At 36.9% G+C, this 21,026-nt stretch overlaps 1 long non-coding RNA gene across 2 annotated transcripts in view; it reads right to left on the bottom strand.

Moving 5' to 3' along the window:
- LOC122483280 overlaps positions 1-21,026 on the bottom strand; it is a 758,009-nt gene that overhangs the window by 24,417 nt on the left and 712,566 nt on the right. The gene's annotated exons all lie outside the window — the stretch shown is intronic.

The following is a 21,026-nucleotide window of genomic DNA, read 5'->3' as shown; positions in this document are numbered from 1 at the left end:
GGTGTGTGTATGTGGTGTGTGTGTGTGTGTGTGTGTGTGTGTGTGTATGCATGTTTACACACACCATAATTCAACAAACACTCACACCATAATTCAACAAATACTCTTTGGTTAGAGATTTGGGTAATTTTCATTATTTTGCAGATATAAAAAATGATGTAATAAATACATTTGTATACATGTAATTTTACATTCTTGGTGGTACACCATCAGGGTAATCCCTAGAAGTGAGTATTCTGGGTCAAAAGGGAAGTACATCTGTACAACTTCCATAAAGGTTGTACTATTTGGTGTTCTCACCAGCAATGCATGTGTTTCCCTACCACCTCACCAATAGAGTGTATGATCAAGTTCTTCAATTTTTGACAATCTACTGCATGACAAATAGTTCCCTGTTCTAGTATTAATTTTAATTTCTCTTATCTGAGTGAAGGGAAACATCTTTTCTTATGTTTAAGGTCCACTTTAATCTTTTGGTGAATTGCAGGCTAATGGCTTTTAACCAATTTTCTAGAGGCCAAATTATATTTCCTTTTCAATTTTTCCTTTAAAAATTAGGAATATTGGTCTTTACTCTCTGATGCGCATTGAAAATTTTATTTTCAGTTAGTTATTTTTTGTTTGAATTGGTGCTATTCAAAATGTGTTTTCTTATTTTTATGTACTCAAATTTATCAATTTTTATTTTTATTTGTTCTTTTAAAGTTTATTTATTTTTGAGAGAGAGAGCATGAGCAGGTAAGGGGCAGAGAGAGAGAATCCCAAGAAGGCTCCATGCTGTCAGCATAGAGCCCAATGCGGGGATCGATCTCACAAACTGTGAAATCATGACCTGGGTCAAAATCAAGAGTTGGATGCCTAACCAAATAAGCCACCGAGGTGCTCCAAATTAATCAATTTTTAAAATTGCATGTGGGTTTTTACTCATAGTTAAAAAGATTTTTCCTATAATCATGTTTACAGAAGACTTTACCTGTTTTCTTTTTTTCTTATTTTTTCTTTTTTTCTTCTTAAGCAACTTAGACTCCCTAGTTGCTTTGGATTATCTATAGCTTTGGTTTCTAAACAATTCTACAAAACCTTACAGCTCCACAGAAGAGACTCAGGAGGAATGAAAATGACTAATTTAAAATATATTTTGTCAGTTAAAATCTTTAATTAAAAACAACATATCTACTTAAATATGTCAAATAAAATTTTAACATATTGAAGATAATTAATATACTAAAATTAGCTGCCAGACAAAATAATTTCAGTAAAGCTAACACAGTATAATTTCTCCTTCTATATCTGGATATATATTGAACCTTTGGGAATATATAATTGACTAGCAAGATTGTAGCCCTTCCCTGATTTTTTTTTTTAATTCAGGCCTATACATGTCTGATAAAACAAAACAAAACTCCAATAAACCAGTACATCAGATGTGCCATGCTTAATTAAGACTATGCAAAGCTCAGATATATCTGCTTTATTCATACCCTTCATACACTGCAACAGTGAGATGTGAAGGAGCAAGTAAACAATTGAAACACAGTATGAGATGTCAGAGTGTTGGCATCTGTAGAACACAATATGAGTTTTAAGTCCTTCTTCTCTCACTCTTATATTAATTCATTCCAAGATCATTTGTTAAAAACCTAAGATGTACCAGGAACACTACTGGGTCTGAGATGTAAAGCAATGAACAAAGTGTTCATGTTCCTTGCTATTTCAGAAACTTTTAATTCATAAAAGTACTTTAACTTATAACAGCTAATTTATATGTCCAGGCAAGACATATTAAACACTTAATTATAATAAAAAATGATAAGAGTTATAATAGAAGAAGTACTACATGTCATAAGTTTCTATAAGAGAATATATGGCCCATGGGGTATGGAAGGTGTTACTCATAAAACAGCACTTAAACTAAGTGCTTATGTACAGCTTATATGTTTTAGATATTAACCCTTTAAATGATACATGGTTTGCAAATATCTTCTCCCATGCCATAGGCTGCCCCTCCATTCTGTTCCTTATTTCTTTTGTTGTTTGTTAGGTGTTTCAGTTTCCTGTAGTCCTACTTGTTTATATTTGCTTCTTCTACTGCTTTTGCTTTGGGGTCATATCCAAAAAAATCATTGCCAAGACCAATGTCAAGGAGATTTTTCCCTGCTTTCTTTTGAGAGTTTTATAGTTACAGAGCTTATATTTAAGTCTCTAATTTATTCAGAGTTAACTTTTGTGAGTGCTTTAAGACAAGGGTCCAATTTCATTCTTTTGCATGTGAAGACGTAGTTTAACCAACACCATTTATGGAAAAAACTATCTTTTCCCCACTGAATATTCTGGGATCCCTTGTCAAATATTAGTTGTGCATGTATGGGTTTATTTCTGAGCTCTCTATTCTATTCCATTGGTCTACGTGTCAGTTTTTATGCCAGGATCCTACTGTTTTGATTACTACGGTTTTATAGATTACTTGAAATCAGGAAGTACAATGCTTTCAGCTTTGTTCTTTCTCAAGACTTCTTTGGCTATTTGAGGTCTTGTGTGGTTACATATTAACTTTAGATTTGTTTTTCTTTGAAAATTGTCCCTGGAATTTTGATGGGGATTGTACTGAATCTACAGGTGGCTTTGGGGAGTATGGATATTTTAACAATATTAATTTTTCTGAACCACAAATATGATTTATCTTCCCACTAATGTGTATCTTCTTCAATTTCTCTCATTGATATCTCATTGTTTTTAGTATACAGATTTTTCATCTCCTTGGTTACATTTCTTCCTAGGTATTTTATTGTTCTCAGTGCTACTGTAAATGAGACTGTTTCTTTATTTCTCCAGATATTTTGTTATTAGTGTACAAAAATTCACATCAAATAGTCACATTGTACACCCTGAATTTATACAATGCTATATGGCAATTATATTTCAATAAAACTGGGGGGGGGACTTAAAAAAAGAAGAACTCAGTAACTTTGAAAGCCTCCCTGTCAACCTCCACCATTCATCACTGTTACATACTCCTACTAATGTATTAAGATTTGTGTTGTGTTGTGTTGTTTAAGATTTGATTCAGGCATTGAATTTAAAAGGATATATTCCTGTTCCCTGTTCTATGTCTATGCCTATGCTTTCAGTTCTTATAGTATCCTGTATATTTCTCTCTTTACTCTGACATTTATCATACTTCACTCTGTTTCTCTGGCCTCACCACTAGATAGATGCTCAGATCCTCCAGTCAGGATCAAGTCTTATTCATTCAGCACAATTGCTAACACTTTGCAGTCACTCTATATATATTCAGTAAATGAAGATTTGCCAAGATAAAAGAGGGAAGCATATTGTAGAAGAGAACTGCATGTTATAAAAAGAGGACAAGGTAAAAAAGAGTATTTCAGGCTTAAGACATAGGGAAACAGGTGTTTGGAAAACATTTTTTTTCTAGGGATACAGAAAGCCATCATGGGATATCTGAGAGAAAGAGAGAAAAAAAATGGAGGCCAGACACATAGAGGCCTGTAGTTCCTGATAATAAGTGTGGACATTAGTTTACAGGCCATGGCAAACTTGTAAATTCCATGGCAGGTAGATAATGGTCACCAAAGACATCAGGTCTCTGGACTCTGAAAATGTTACCTCCTAAGACAAAGAGTTTCTGAAGATGTGACTAAGTTGAGGACCTTGGGATAGGATAGAGACCTTATCCTGGATTATCCAGGTGGGCCCTACATGCAACCACATCTACCCTTGTAAGAAAGAAGCAGAGGGAAATCTGACACACAGAGAAGAGAAGGTGATGTGAAGACACAGCAGAGAAAGATCTGAAGATGCTGGTCTTAAAAACTGGAGTGATATGACACGAGCCAAGAGATGCTAGTGGCCACCAGTAGTGGGGAGAGGCAAAGCACAGATCCTGTCCTCCGAGCCTTAAGAGGGCATATGGCCCCACCAGTAGCTTCAATTAGGCCCAGAAGTACTAACTTAGGACTTATGGTCTCCAGAACTGAGAGAATAAATTTAAATTGTTTTAAGCCATCAATTCTGTGGCAATTTGTTACAGCAGACACAGGAAACTAATACAGCTTTAATGTAGGAGAGGTGGAAAATTACTTATTTGTAACAAGAGAATTCTGGCATTAATAAGGAAGGAGGCCTAGAGAGGTAACTGCAGGGGCAGAGGAGGAAGCCAATTTGGAGATAATGACATTAATGCAGGTGAGTCATCGATGGAGACTAAAATAATGTGGCACCATTATTAAATAATGGTGAAAAGCGAATGAAAGTTCACTTGTAAAATATCCCTAGCTACAATTATTGATTTATGTGGTCAAGAAAATTTTACAAAATTTATATAAAAGAGTTTTTATGGTCTTGTGGTTTAAACAAGAACACCTAAAATAAATATATTTTAATCGTTAGAAATACAATAATAATTGTTACAGTACTGTGTACTGGGTTGCATCAGAATTAAACTTTCTTCCAGATGGGAAAGCAACAGTATTTCTTGGATACAGAGAAACAATCCCAATCTTTTTGGATCTTAGAAAATCGGGGCTAGAAGGGAATTCAGATATCTAACTTGGTCTCTTTAATAGTTTTTCTAGCATTTTAGAGAGGTGGTCATTTGACTTCTGCCAGTCCAACAAGCAATTCACTTCTACCACAGACAGCCCATACACAGAGCTTTGCTTGTTATGCACTCATATAGCAAATATTTATCAAATGTCTTCTGTGTGTGTGTGTGTGTGTGTGTGTGTGTGTGTGTGTGTGTCGGGTACTCTTCTAGTTCTAGAGATTCAGACTCATGGAACTTCCATTCTAGCAGGAGATAGATGATAACCAAGGAACCAAATACATAATAATCGGATTCTGACAATATGTGCTAGGAGGAAGATAAAACACAGTTATAGGATATTGGATATTAAAATTCTGTGGGTAGAGAAGGCATCTCTGAGGAAGCAACCTTTGAGCCCAGGCCTAAATGGAGGGTAGGAGCTGGCTATGCAAAAGCCTGGGCCAGAGTATTCCAGGCTGATGTAGCAAAAATGCAAATTTCTGAGGGTGGGGACAAGCTTGGTTTGTTTAGGGGACAAAGGTCAGTATTGCTGGCACATAATGAAGGGTAGAATATTTAAAAGTTCATAGTTCCAATTATAAAAGTCACAATTTTACACAATTCCCCACTACATATAATTCAGAGCATGGGTAGCATAGCGATGTGTTAGAAGGAGAAAAGCAATGGTTAGGAATTCAGTGACCTGAGTTTTATTTCTTGCCCTTTACTTCAACAGGTGTGTGTTCTAAGATTTTTCTTTGCCTCTTTAGATTTACATCTTCTGCTATTTCTGATAAGTGATACAGTCGGACTAGATCACTCATTTTCCAGTGGTACTATATAGGGGCAGTAAGGGGCTTAGCTTATGGGGCTCACATCTGATCACTGGTTTGATCAGAGAAACCCTGTTGCTTGCATTTTCAAAACAACTATATTTAAACCATGGATTCTTGAAGTCAAGAAAGTTTATAAACCAGTAGCCAAAATTAACTATTTAATTATTTTAAACATCACATCCAGTGATTCTAAACTATAGAAAAGACAATTCTGACTCAGTTCAATGGAAAAAATAAACAATATACATATGAAATGTATAGTCTTGTATAGTACCTCCTCAGCACAGGAGTTGTGCTAAAACAAAAGCAAAAGCAAGCAAAAAACAAAACCCTGCATTTAGGGAATGCTGGGTTACACATATTTAAATGATTTATTTATTGCAAATATTTTCAGAGCCTTTAGTGACCCAATGTTATTTATGAATTTCCATGAGAAAAAAATGCAATGTGTTTCATAGCCTAGACTTTTTTAGGACTTTTGTTTTATGGAGTATAAGATTAGTGTTCCATAGATCCTTTATTAAAACTATTACCTTATCACTCTGAGATACTAGGATTCTATGCCTTCATTATAATCCCTTAGAGAAATAAGGTCATCTCTGTTCTGTTCACAGCTGTATTTGTAATGTTTTGTATACTGCTAAGATGGCAATATTCCATTAGTAAATCATTATATAATGACAGACTGAATGTATGAGTGAAAAAGGAAATATGAAATCTAACTGTTCCTGAGGAGAATAGAGCCCTGTAGTGGCTCTCTGACATCACCAACACACCAAAACCAGAAACAAGCCAAGCACCCATTATTCTGACGCTACATCCCTAAGCTTCTTCCAATGAGTTTCTAGTTTCTCTAAGGACCCCAGTTTCTCTTTACAGGCATTGTTCATTTATTCAGCAATATTGTTTGAGTATCTTATGTTCCAGATACTTGAGTAGGTTTGGGGAAGCAATGATGAGCTTACAGCCTAAGGGGAAATATGGATGGTAATAAGATAATCAAATATATAACTACAAACTTAATACTGTCAAGGGCACATACAAACAGCTATGATTTGATTTAGTATTGAGAAGCGTGAAAGGAGTTCCTTGAGAAGTAACATGTGAGCTTCGAAATCTGAAGACAAGTGGGGGTTAACTACATATAGCAGAGGAAGGAGAGTGGTTAACAGACAAAAGAGCAAGACCCTGAGGTGAAGGTGAGCATGAGTAAAAGGGATGAAGACATGGTGAGAGAGGCTAGAATGAAGGAATCAAAACAGTTGTTACTGAGGTTGGGGACCTGGGTAGGCAGTCTATTCAGGCCTTGTGGTATATTAAGGACTTTTGCTTATTTTTTTTTCTTAACTCTAAAAGTGATATTAAGAGATAAGGAAAGGAACATCATCATTTTCTTCACTTTTTTTTTAAAGAAAACTTCACTGTGGCTGCACAGTGTACGCAAGATTAGAAGAAAAAAATAAAATGAGAGGGCTTAACCAGGAGTGATAGCAGTGTGGACAATGAGATTCCTGAGATATTCAGCAACTAAAATGTTTACTATAATGTGATACTATAACACATGTAGCATATAAAAAAATAATGATTTATAACTTTTGGACCTGTGCCACTATGCTAATGGGTGCCATTCAAGGGAAACTAGGAAAAGGATTCACTTTGCAAGGGAAAGAATAGGAGGTCAATTTCAGACCTGCTGCATTATGGTTTCCTTGGGATATCCAATCACAAATGTTGAAAATAAGACTGGAACTCAGAAGAGAAGTCTACATTAAAGATATGAAATTATAAATTTCAAGAATTAAAATAGTACTTAAATCCTCCAGCATGAAAAAGACCATTTTGAGACAAAAATACAGCATGAAAGGGGAACCATGATATGACTTGAAGAACAGGTATAAGAAAATAACAAATTTCTTTTTAGCATTTAAAAAAATTTAACATTTATTTACTTTTGAGAGAGAGAGACAGAGACAGAGACAGAAGGCAAGCAGGGGAGGAGCAGAGAGAGGGAGACACAAAATCTGAAGCAGGCTCCAGGCTCTGAGCTGTCAGCACAGAGCCCGACATGGGGCTTGAACCCATGAACAGCAAGATCATGACCTGAGTTGGAGTCAGAAGACTGAACTACCCAGGTGCCACTCTTTAGCATTTTCTATGTCTCAGGCACTGTCTCAAGCAATTAAATTTGTTACTTCTTTCAAAAAAATATTTTGATGAAGTTAACAGTATTATTAGCATTTTTACAGAGGAGTTATCTGTGCTGACTTACTGGTGATATGATTCACAGTCAGGAATTGAATCTGAAAAGGCTGGCTTCAGAACCTAAAATCATGAGGTTACAGGATGAGCCAATAAAGAAGCACAGGAAAAGAACAGGAGAGTGGGGGAGGCCAGGGCTATCATCAAAGTTAAGAGAAGAAAGTTTTAAGAAAGAAATAGACTGAAGGCTGATGGGGAAGTAAAATAAATTCAGCATAAAAATTGCCTACTGCATTTAGCAACATGGTGATCACTGGAAATCCATCTTGATGGAAAGAAGAATGCAGAAGATACTTTGAAGAAGTAGGGAGATAAAAGAAGGTGAAGAAAGGGAAGAAAATGCAAATACACACTTTCCTGAGAATCCTGATTATAAGGGGAGAAAGCTTTTAAGGCACTGGCTGGTAGAAGAGAAGCCAAGGTAGTTTTCTTTTGTTTGAAAATAGAGAGTGTTGGGCATATTCTGGTGCAATGGGAAGAATATAGTAGAGACAGAGAGATTGAAGACACAGGAAAGGTTAATCAATACCGGTAATCAATGTTGTGAGATTCAAGAGACAGCAGGAAAAATCAGGATACAGCCCAGTGGAAAACTACATAGGATGTTGAGGCAGAGCACAAGAATGTAACCGGCAGAAATGGAAAGAATAAGGGGGCAACTACTGGTCAGAGCATAAATTGGGAAGGCGAAAATTGAAGGTGAAAGTGTTTGATAGCTCTTCCTTTGTTGTTTGTTTTTGAAGGGGGGATGTAAGCACAGTATCTAGTGCAAAAGGAGAGATTAGCTGGCGGGGAAGACTCCAAAATCTGTCAGCTACAAAGAAGGTTTGAAGTAGTTATCGAAACACAGGAGGAAGTAGACCAGAGTAAGAGAGTAGTGCTGCTGGGTAGTGTTGAGAGATAGTTGATTACGACCTTAATACATTTTGGTGATGCTAACTGCTGTATGGGTCATTTGTTTTAGAAACGTTAAGCTGCCCAAGTATGTGCCCATACACATACTAAATAGCAACAGTATGTGTATGGGGGAGATTTCACATAGGTATGAATACACAGAAAATATAGATTTCATACACACACACGATGGATTTTGTTTTTAGTTCAGATTGTTCATAATCAGTATTTATATTTGTTTAGATGACACATATTACTCCATAAGTACAGATCTTCCTCAATTTACCATGGAGTTATACCTCAATAAAGTCACTGTGAATTGAAAATACCGTAAGTCGAAAATGCATCTAATACACCTAACTTACTGAACATCGTAGCTTAGCCTAGTCTGCTAATGTGCTCAGCACACTTAGTCTACAGTTGGCCAGAATCAATACAAAACCTGTTTTATAATCAAGTGTTGAGTCATAGTTGATTGAATACTGGCTGACTAGGGGCTGCCTCCCTGCTACTGCCCAGCATTAAGACAGAGTATTGTGCTGCACAGCACGAGCCCAGAAAAGGACCAAGGACTCAAAATTTGAAGTACAGTTTCTACTGACTCAGTATCACTTTAGCACCATTATAAAACTGAAAAATTGTATATCAAATCATTGTAAGTCAGGGACCATCTAAATTGAGTTTACACATACTTGTGATACTTTTAATCATGGCCTGTGTCTTAGCTCCCACAAGGAGTTCATCTGTTCTCCACTCCTCTCCATTCTTCCTAGTTCCTTTCCTCCCTTTTCTCCCTCTTTTTTTCCTTCCTCTTCCTTTCCCCCTTCCCTTCCTCCTTACTTCCTTTCTTTTTATTCTTTTCTTCCCTCTTTCTTCTCCTAACTTCCATTGTTTCTCTCCATACTTATAAAGCAGGGATTTTTAACTCTGGTTATAAATTAAAGTTACCTAAGAAGCTATAGAAAACACCTATCTCTGAAAAAAAAAAAGAAAGAAAAAGAAAGAAATTACCTATATCTGGATTACAACAAAGTCAAAATTAATTCAGGATATGTAGGGTGAGGTTCAGGGCATTAATACCACATTTGTTAAATGAACAAATATCATTCCAAATCAAAACCCAATTAAAACATTTTTTAAGCCAATTATTTATTTTGAGAGAGAGAGAACATGTGCAGGGGAGGGACAGAGAGAGAGAGAGAGAGAGAGAGAGAGAGAGAGAGAGAGAGAATCCCAAGCAGACTCCACACTGTCAGAGCAGAGGCCGACGCAGGGCTCGAACTCACCAACTGCAAGATCACAACCTGAGCCGAGATCAAGAGTTGGGATGCTCAACTGACTGAGCCACCTAGGTGCTCCAAAACAGTTTTTTTTCTACAGACTTTTACAATACATTAATAGGATAACATGCACAGGAACAGCAAAATTCAAAATAAATCAGTAACAGAACAAAACCAGATGCTCTCTGCCCCTCACCCTGCATCTTTAGTCAGTCTGATAGCTCACTGTGCTTACCAGTCATTCTGAAGTGTCCCTAGCTGTGCCTAAATTAACCTAGTAGAGCTTGGGGAAGATTAGGAGCTGTCTTTTTCTAATGAAATTATGTGTTGGGAGAAGTAAGGAGGACAGGGTTTTCTCTCTTCTTCTTCCCTCAATGTGAAACTTCCAGCATGTGACTTCACCCCTCTGAATTTCAGTTTCCTCATTTGTAAGTAGAATTTTAGCATATTTCTTATCAAAGATGTAGAGAGAGCACCCCATAACACATCAGTTTCACATTTGCACCATAATAACAATTTATTAAACGCCTTTGGCATTCAAAGTGCCTGGTATAATTGCGACATGTGCTAAGGAGCACTGAAAGATCTAAAGTGACCAGGGCTTTAGTAAATGGTTTGTAAATACTTGGTGCTTTTCATTATAAAATGAAGTTGTTTATATGAATGTAAGTCCTCAGACAATTTTAGAAGCCTTGAAAATAAGAGGTCTCAACCTTTCCTTGTTCGATTACCAAAAGAGATCATTGTGTCCACAGTGAAATGAAATTAAACCACCAGCCACTGAATCATTCCTAGGAGACAGACAAAGTCAAATGTTCGGGAGTTTGGATACCATCAACCAAATGAATGTAAGTATTACCTGAAAGAAGAGAGGTATCATTTCATTCAGGATGAATCCTACACTTTAAATGTATTTAAGGTACTGAATCTTTCTCCCTAAAAATTTTTATTCATTTTTAGAAGAGGCCTTGGTCCAAAGTTGGCTAACATTTTACAATTCAAGCTGAAAGACTTTTGGCTTCTGAGCGCAGTTCTAAGCTTTCAGCCTAACATGGGGCTTTCATTCCTTGCCAGACCAGAGTGACCACAGAGCTGCCGGGCAAGCCTTCTGAAATCTCTTTCTGGATTACCATCACATTTTTCAGACAGCAGGAATCTGGCTGTATCACCAAGTCTTCTCAGCTTTCATGGGGCTCCAAGACTATTTTGTTTATAAAAGAGGAAGGAAGTCTGGATAAAAATTTACTTTTATATTTGGTATACTGGCCTTCACTGAACAGGAAACCATTTTTGGATTATCAGACACCTACAGTGGTTCCCTTAGCCAGTTTTGTCATCTGAGAATAAAGTAAGTGTATCACTGTGCTCTTTCATTTATTTACCCACTTTTTAAAACATATTTAGTATACCAAGTAATTGCTAGACATCAGTGTATGAGGAAGGTTCCCAGAATGAAACAAATGGCAGGACCCTAGAATAAAATCAGATTTTCACGATTCGAGGAGGGTTTAAAAAGAAACTATTTACAAAGGTGAGGGCAGGGTGAATAAACACTCAAGGGGTAGTGTAGATTCCTCCCCACCTTGCCCCGAGGCTAGTGAAATAAAGGTGCTATTAGCATTTTCAGGATTGAAGGGAGAAGAAAAGGAAAGAGTAGCCCACCGGTATTCACTCTCCCTCTACTCTGCCTCCATCTCCTGCCAGGGCTTCCCACTGGTTGAATCTTACCAGAAGGCAGAAGGCAAAGCATTCTCTTGAACATAGACTTGTAAGTCAAGCATCTCCTGGCAGAAATCAGAGCAGACCAGGCTACAGAATGGATCCAGAGGGACAAACAAAAGGTAATTATCATCCTGGAATTGCAAACATAGTCTGAAGGATATATTTCCATTCTTATTTTTATCTAAAACATAACCATAAAGGTGGGGGGTGGGGGGAGCCTGGGCGACTCAGTTGGTTGAGTGTCTGGTTTTGGCTCAGGTCATGATCTCATGGTTTGTGCGTTCGGGCCCCGCATCAGGTTCTGTGCTGACAGATTAGAGCCTGGAGCCTGCTTTGGATTCTGTGTCCCTCTCTCACTCTGCTCCTCCCCTGCTCATGCTCTGTCTCTCTCTCTCAAGAATAAATAAGAAAAACATTTTAAAAATTAAAAATAAATAAATAAAGCCATAAGGAAAACCACTGCTGAAGCAGAAATCTAAAATTTCTTTTCTGATCATTCACCGAAAAAATAAAATTCCAGTAAATTAGTTTCAATCCACATGAAATGGTGTTCTCTCTTAAGCAATTAAGCTCTATTCTTTTTCTGAGGCCATGCACTCAAAGGAAAAGAACAAATGCTTGGTTTTTTAACAAACCACATTCAAATACAGACTTTGTGACTTACTATCTACATGACCCTGGGTAAATTATTTAATCTTTCCGAACCTCAGTTTCCTGGCCTGCAAAACTGGGATTAGTTACACCTGCCTGGTACTATGCATGACACACAGTAATAGCTCAGAAGATACCTTTCACAATGCTTAATAATGTTCTTGATTACCTAAGAAGTAACTTGTGTGAAAGGATTCGTTTCTTCTCACTACTTAGAGCATGTGCAGTGCCACCCCTCTTTCATGACTTATACTTTATTTCTCTATTTTCAGAAATAATGAATTTTGTAACATTTTCTGATTTTCCTTATTCTTTCCCACTCTTGGCAATTTCAATGTTTCCTCTGCCTAAAATAATCTTCTCTCTCATCTTCCTTATTCCTCCACATCCTTCTTTTTTTTCTTTAAAGTTTATTCATTTATTTTGAGACAGAGAGAGAGAGAGAGAGAGAGAGAGAGAGAGAGAGAGAGGAGAGAGAGCATGTGCACAAGTGGGGTAGGGGCAGAGAGAATGAGAGAGAGAGAGAGAGAGAGAGAGAGAGAGAGAGAGAGAGAGAGAATCCCAAGCAGGTTCCATGCTGTCAGCACAGAGCTCAACATGGGCTCAATCTCAGTGAGATCATGAGCTGAGCCAAAATCAAGAGTAGGATGCTCAACTAACTGAGCCACTAAGGTGCCCCAAATGAGTTACGGTGTTTTGTGTTTTTTTTTTTTAAGTATGCTCCATGCCCAATATGGGGCTTGAACTCACCAGCCTGAGATCAATGCAGATTCCCTGCTGACTAAGCCACCCAGGCACCCACCTACATATCTTTCTTATTTAGACTTCACATCTTCATAAAAACCTTTCTTTGATTCCACTGGTGTTACTTTTTTTTAAAAGATTTATTTATTTATTTTGAGAGAGAGAGAGAGAGAGAGAGAGAGAGATCACAAAGGAGGAGGAGAGAGGGAGGAGAGAGAATCCCAAGCAGGCTCCATACTGTCAGCACAGAGCATAACTCAGGGCTTGAACTCACGAACTCAAGATCATTCCCTGAGCCGAAACCAAGAGTCAGGTATTCAACTGACTAAGCTACCCAGGGGCCCCTCCACTCATGTTACTTTAAGTGTATGTACCTGGTTATATGCTTTAAAATTTCCTTTTTCATAATCACTGCATCTGATATTTCTCATTGTAATGTCTGAGTTTCTTTCTAAGCAGTTAAGTTCTCTGATGATATGGCCCATTTCTATCTTGTTCACTACTGTATCTTCAGTGTCTACACCAGTACTTAATAACCAATAAATATTTGTGTAAAGTGATAAGCAAATGAACCACTTTCTTCTTCTGCACCTTATTTCAACTTTATTTAATTCTCTTCATCGTTTATCATTCATTAAAAATACTGTCCTGTTTGTTTACTTTGAGGTAACTAGAACAAAAGGCAATTCTTATTCAGTAGACTGTTCCTTGCCCTGCTAAGAATAATGGAGGCCCCACCAGCCTGGGTCCTTGAGGGACTTGTGTAAGGGAGAACCACCCCTCTTCCTTCCCATCATCCCAATGAGATATCTAACATGAACAAGATAGAAAATTGCACTGTAAGAATTTATTATTGCAGCATAACCAAGTTTATACGGACTACCTCAGGAATAATAAAGTTTCCTTTAAAAATAATCTATTTAGTCCACGGCCATACCACCAAAATAAAAAAAATAAGAAGAAGAAGAAAAAAATAAAAATAATTTAATTTAAAATGAAAAAAAAAGTAAAGATAAAATGAGACGATTTGTAGAAATATATTAAGCAAATGACAGTTCAATCTGTCATAAAAACCAAGAATTCCACTTCTGGGTATATATCCCCAAATACTAAAATTAGGGACTTGAACAGATATTTGTACAATCATGTTCATAGCAACCTTATTTACAAGAACCAAAGGGTGGTAACACTCCAAAGATGAATGGATAAACCAAGTGATGTATATGTACAATGGGATGTTATGAAGCCTATGATGAATGGCTTGGTTTTCAGAATATTTCACATATTTACCTGTAACAGGTCATCAGTCTGTACACTTTAAGTGTATGCAACTTTTCATTGTAAATTATACCTTAATAAAACTGAGGGGGGGGACACTGAAATTCTGATACATGCTATAACATGTATGAACCTTGAAAACATTATGCTAAGTGAAATAAGCCTGACTCAAAAGGACAAATTGTATGATTCCACTTATATGGGGTACCTAGATCAGTCACAGTCATAGAGACAGAAAGTAGAATAGTGGCTAACAGGGGCTGGGGGTAGGGGGTGATGGTGAATTAGTGTTTAATGGATACCAAGTTTCAGTTGGAATGATGAAAAAGTTCTGGAGATGGATGGTGGTAATGGTTACACAACAATGTGAATATACTTAATGCCATTTAAAATACTTTTTTCAAGGTTTAAAATGGTAAATTCTATGTTATGCATATTTTACCACAATAAAAATATTTCATGTGGTATTCAAATATCACAAAAATCATCAAGACTATAAAAAATTAAAGGTTCTGAAATGCTGACAGGGAATTAGCATGAGCTTTCAAATCAGAGAATCTTTGGCATTTGTTGACTTTTCTCAGTCTCCCTTTCAGTATGTGTAACATAGGGTCATTGTAAAGATAAACAAAGTAACAGGCAAAGCACTTAGAACAAAGTAGGTACATTGTAGAAACCAAATTAATGTTTCCAGTTAATATATTGTCATTGTTTTTGTTATGTTTTAAAAGAAAATAGGAGACTCCAGTGTTTTCTAGGCAGTGGGTTTTGGTTGTTGTTTTGTTTTCACATAACATAAATTTGGTTAGAAATCAAGTTATGAAAAACAAGATTCCGTTCCAGTAGAGTTATTGAATATTTTATCATTTTAGAAGTCCAATTTTCTTTACTCATTCTCAGTGTCTTCTGTCTTTATAAGATAAGGGACAGATTCAATTTATACTGTCAAACACTAGCTGCCTAGCTATCTAAAAGACTCCTCCTTTTAACCTTCTTTTATGTTTACCTTGCTGAAACATAGTTAAATGCTTTCAGTAAAACACAAAACCTCTGAGAGTCAAAACCTACCAAATAATTCTATACCTCCAGATATAAACAGATCTTTTGAGAAAAAGGAACTATTTAACTTAATAAAATTTTACATTCTTGACTTTGTAGACCACTTGTAAGCAAGCCTGACCATTCCTATTTTGTCGAATAAATTTTGTTCAATGCCCATTATGTTATCATAATATGTCTGGGGTTATGGAAGAGCAGAAATAAGGATATTTCCACAGACCCTAATCTGAAGGAGGTATAAATTATACAGACTGATGATGTGAATGACCACTTTTAGACAAGCCTTCACTGGTAGAGTTTAAAGCAGGGAATAGCGACTGAACACTTAATTCAGTATTCCCTAAAACAAAATTTATGCTACATGATGAACTCCCCCTATAATATTGGTATCTTGTTGTATTATTTCTTAACTCATTGTTTCTATTCATGCTTTGCTTCTGGAAGGCCCTACTCTCTTGTACATAACTATCTACATCCTCTACCATCTCTAAAGTCCTGTCTAAAGTCAGCCCTGCCTATTGTACTATATAATAGTGTGTCACAAATCAGTATCACCTTTAACATAAAATTCTAATACCAGATTGCATACAGTTCTCTGTTTACTACCAAGGCCTAGAGAGAAGATATTCATTTCTATTTAAATTTAAAACATCTTGAAGAAGAAAAATGCATTCCCTTATGCATTTATATTCATAGTTTTCCGAAAATTGATTATTATAATTTAGGCATTCAATAAATACTTGCTAATATGACAGCTAAGATAATTGGATACAGGGAGCTTTCCTTGGTCTTTCTAGTTACAAAGTGCAGTGATAATGCACTCTTTTTGTTATAGACATTGCAGAAATTCCACAAGAGTTTAAGTTGTATTGGTAGCCCTTACAGGAAATTAGTTCCCAATATTTCACCTATATCTTGGGCATTTCTGCCTTATTATTCTAATTATTCCATGGGAAGAATTTACCATGAAACTTAAATGCAATCTACTATGCAAAGACAAACAAATCAACCAAGTCAGTCAAACTAATAATATATTTATAGGGTGGAATAACTATAGTACAGGGTTAAATTAACATTATAATTTAGGGAAATGTCCTCATACAATGAGAAACAAACCATACATTTTCAATGAGGCAGCCCTGTCACTAAAAGTTTTCAGTTCCCTACGTATTTAATTTGGTCACTTTATAGACTGTTACTATCAAATAATCTTTTGTCCACATTATTATACTCTCTTTTTAAAACCTTTAGTAATGACCACATGCAGTCTGTGTAATGAATCAAGCAAATTAATAAGGTAAATTTAGGGACACTTGGGTGACCCAGTCAGTTAAGCTGATTGAGCTGACTCTTGATTGCAGCTCAGGTCATGATCTCATGGTTCTTAGGAAAGAGCCCTGCATCAGGCTCTGAGCTGACAGTGTGGAGCCTGCTTTGGGATTCTCTCTCCCTCTCTCTGTCTCTCCCCCATTTGCACAGGCTCGCTCTCTCTCTCTAAACAAAGTTTAAAAAAATTCTTAAAGTAAACGGTAAATTTAGACCTACTGATGACAAATAAGGAAAATAAAAGATCAGTCTTCCCAAATCCATTCTTATCATACACCTAAATGAGGATTTTCAAAAAGAAAAAAATCCAGGAGGAAAACAATCTATTTTTTCTTCGTTTTTAGACCATTACAGAAAGACCTTACTTAAGGTAATGACTCAACTGTAAGACTTTTCATGTTTAGCTGTGTTTGAAATGACACCAGAAAAAAAAAAGTATTATTTTAAAAGTATATCAGACATACAATTATAAGGCTACTGATATCTACCTTGAGTTCAAATGTCATCACTTCAGTTGAGTCTCCTTTTAATCTCTCATTTAAGTAAGTTCATTACTCCATTATCTATGATAGCCTACGTGACATTTACATATCTTTATTTTATTGAACTTTAGTTTACTATCCACCTTACTTGATCCTTACATCCTTGAAATATATGTATATATATTTCCTACCAATAACCTGGGACTGTTTACATTACAGTTTGGGCTAAACATTGAAGCAATTCTAAGGTAAATTAACTGCACTAAGTAAATTCATCTGTCAGCCATACAAAGAAAACATATCAAGAGATGAAAATTATGATGTTCTGCCATTATTAATATTATTAAAAATAATGTAACAACAAGAAGAATAGATTGGTATAGTTACTAAGATCTAGCACACTAGATATTCTACAGATCATCTTACTGAATCCTCCAATAAATTTGAAATTAGGTATCATTCTCCCATTTCAAAGATGAGGCCACCACAGCTTGAAAATTGTAGGGGCGCCTGGGTGGCACAGTCGGTTAAGCGTCCAACTTCAGCCAGGTCACGATCTCGTGGTCCGGGAGTTCGAGCCCCGAGTCAGGCTCTGGGCTGATGGCTCGGAGCCTGGAGCCTGTTTCCGATTCTGTGTCTCCCTCTTTCTCTGCCCCTCCCCCGTTCATGCTCTGTCTCTCTCTGTCCCAAAAATAAATAAACGTTGAAAAAAAAATTAAAAAAAAAGAAAAGAAAATTGTTAAGTAACCAACCTGCACAAAGCTATACAACTGGTAAGTGGCAAAGCTGAAGTCCAACCTCAGGTCTGGTTGGCTGCTGCCCAAGCACAGCCCTGTCACAATGAGTCCTGGGCCTGGGTTTATTTCTGGTTGTGAGCCATTTCTTTCACTCTGCTGAGTGGCCCCAGTATTGGACTGTCTTTGCTTCTCTTTCTATCTGGCACCTTTATTTCATTGTTGCACAATGCTTCCATGGATATAGCTGCCACTCCCACTGTAACCCATGGTCAGATTTGGCTCTGTTTAGGTAATTGCAAACATATGCTTGAAGAGAATGGCTCAACATATAGGCAACTGGCTGGCTTTTAAAGCTTTCATTTGATGTTTAGTATTACATGGCACAAATCTTACCTTTATACAGTCCTTTCATTGAAACAGATGTGGCTCAGGGAAGATGGAACATGGGGAATCAATTAATACAAAAGACTGATTGGTGTATTTTAAAAATGGACAGTGATGGCCAGATACACTAACTATTCACACGTCTAGCAATGGGAACCACAGTGATGTCCCCATGTCTATGTATTTTTGGTGAGTCAGTAATTCTTCCTGTCTGTGGGGATTATCCAGCTGTCCTTTTTGGAGTGGATCAAGTATTTAAAGAAAAGCAGAGAAAACCTTTTCATCTCTCTGGCCTGGGAAAAGTGAAATAAGCCCTGTCAATAAACATCTTTGGACTTCACAAATTTCCATCTTCCTCGATTATTCATGTCTTTTCAAACCTCAAACATATGTCATGGGGATTTGATAGTATACAATTTTCAGTTAAATTGCCACAAATACCCACAGAGAATTCAGTTTGACTTGGGGATTATCCCTAATTTTTCTTTGATCAAAGTTGCAGCCTGTGGATTTTTTTTTTTTTCGGGCCACTTCAAACAACTGCGTTGGAAAGAGTTCATGTGTGCATTTCTGCATGCTCCAAACTCTGATCATGTAGGCTCTATTTGGGTCAACTGAACAGAATCTTGGACTCTTTTCACAGACTCTCTTAATTAACAAGGAAATGAAATTGACACCCCCATGAAAAAACTAGAACTCTTTAGAAAATCCATTCAATTCTTTGGAAGTTAATAATCTCATGTTATAATTCTAACTTTAGAGATCTCGTTATCTTTATGCCACTTGGAGAATTTCATATGTGATATTACCTTTCAGGGAGAAATCAATTCTTCTATGTGACACACACTCTTCTTTCTAAAGGTATCTTGGTAAAAACCTTAGTGGCTATCTCAAAAAAGAAAACAAAAACAAAAACAAACAAAGAACATGGAAGAACATGGCATGATAAAAATAACTCCTTCTTCAACAATCACTTAGCATCTGCTCTGTGTCAGGATTTAAATACAGGCCGTGATAAACATTCCTTAATACTGATATCCAGGCCCTTCTCACCTCATAAACTTTTCCCCCCACTACTTTACCACCTCCTATCCCCACTATGATTTCCTCCCAGCTTCCTGAACACACTCTTCTTGTTCTTGCCTACAGCACTTTGCACAGGCTGATTCTTCTGCTGAGGATTCTCTGTTCTTGCTTTCCCATTTTGACGGACTGAATTCTACTATGCGTGGGACTCTCCTTGAACATAGATCTTTTCCTCAGTGAGACTTCCCTGATTTCCTAATTCTGTGTTCAATGACCCTTCTATGTATCTCCACAGCACCTTATTTTTACCCTGTCAAGGTCTTTTTCACACTGTAGGAACTGCTTCATTTGTTTTTAGCCCCCAGTAGATTGCAATGGAAGGCAGGGGTAGCTTTCCCTCCATTTAGCATTGTATGGCTCAGCATCTATCACAGCGACTAACACATAATAGGTCCTTAATAGACACTTCCTGAGTAATGACGACCACCATTTACTGTATCTATTATTTGCCAGGGGCTGCGTTGGGCACTTTAGATATGTTATATCTACTGCTTACATCATATATATACATATATACATATATATGTATTATTTTCATTTCAGATATAAGGGAAATGTAAACAGATTAAATAAACTATCTAAGATCTGTGAATCTTCAGCAACAAAGCCTGCACTTTCTCTCATTTTCACAGCACTTCCAAGAAGATAGTATCCCAGTACATATTTTAACCTCTGTTAAAACAGAGGTTTTCTCTTTATGTTTGTATGTGAAGCACATACAGATTCTTAACTAGTTTTCTTTGAAATGTTTTAAATTTGATAAGACAGTTATGAGACATAATAGTATTTATCTGCAAGCTGCTCCTAAGCATAATTATATCTACTCTTTCATTCTTGCTCTGTGAAGGAGTATTTTCTTCCTCAATGCTTGTATTCTTGGGCAAATAACCTTGAAAAAATAGGCAAAGAAACAGGCAAAAACATATCAGAGATAAGTTCAGTAAAAGGAATTCCCGTTAACCTTTTATACAAATAAATGACCAAATGTAGACACTACACTGTGGAGATTTCATTATTCCCAGTTCCTAACATAAACTGAGGGTTCGTGACACTTTAATAACAGTGATAGTAACAAAAATCCTGTTAGATTGGTATAAAGTTTTGACTTTTGCAAAGTGCTTTCATCTACATGATTTTATTTCTCAAACTTATCCATGAGGAAGAAAGGGCATTGTGGTTGGACTGGATAGGGGGAACATGAGGTTCAGAAAAGTTAAGTGCTGCTGAGGCAGTAGTGAAATGTGCCCCAAAGACTTCCTACTACAGGGAGCCTGGAGTGTAACTGCTATATAACGCATGTGCTATTCCCAGCCAATGACTGAGTACAGCTGGGCTACCAAGGCAGATCTATTTCTGAGAGGCCTGAGTCCCATCTGATGGCATCCTTTTGCTCATGTCTCCTCAATGGCTCTGCTGAAGCTACTTTAGCTGTACTGAGTCTGAAACACTTTCACCCAGCCTCACTCCTCTTTCCTTCACTCCAGCTCACACTTGCAGTTCAGCTGGTGGCACTTCCAGCTTTCTCCAGCTCCTTCCGTATTTCCAATCACAATCATTACCCTTAACACAATCTTTGCATGTATAATTCCAATGCGGCACCTGCTTCTAGGAGAACCAGACTAACACAGCTGGCCCTGTGTTAGGTATGCTATGTAGCACAAACTAGATCTCATGGTTCATGTCCGGAGTGAGAGAATCATTTCTTTACAGCAATCACAGTAACTACTGAGCCAGGCAAGAAT

Source organism: Prionailurus bengalensis, chromosome D1 (genome assembly GCF_016509475.1).
Source record: "Prionailurus bengalensis isolate Pbe53 chromosome D1, Fcat_Pben_1.1_paternal_pri, whole genome shotgun sequence".
Lineage (NCBI taxonomy): Eukaryota > Metazoa > Chordata > Mammalia > Carnivora > Felidae > Prionailurus > Prionailurus bengalensis.
The sequence above is the reverse complement of the archived record's forward strand: the minus strand, read 5'-3'. Positions and strand labels throughout refer to the sequence as shown.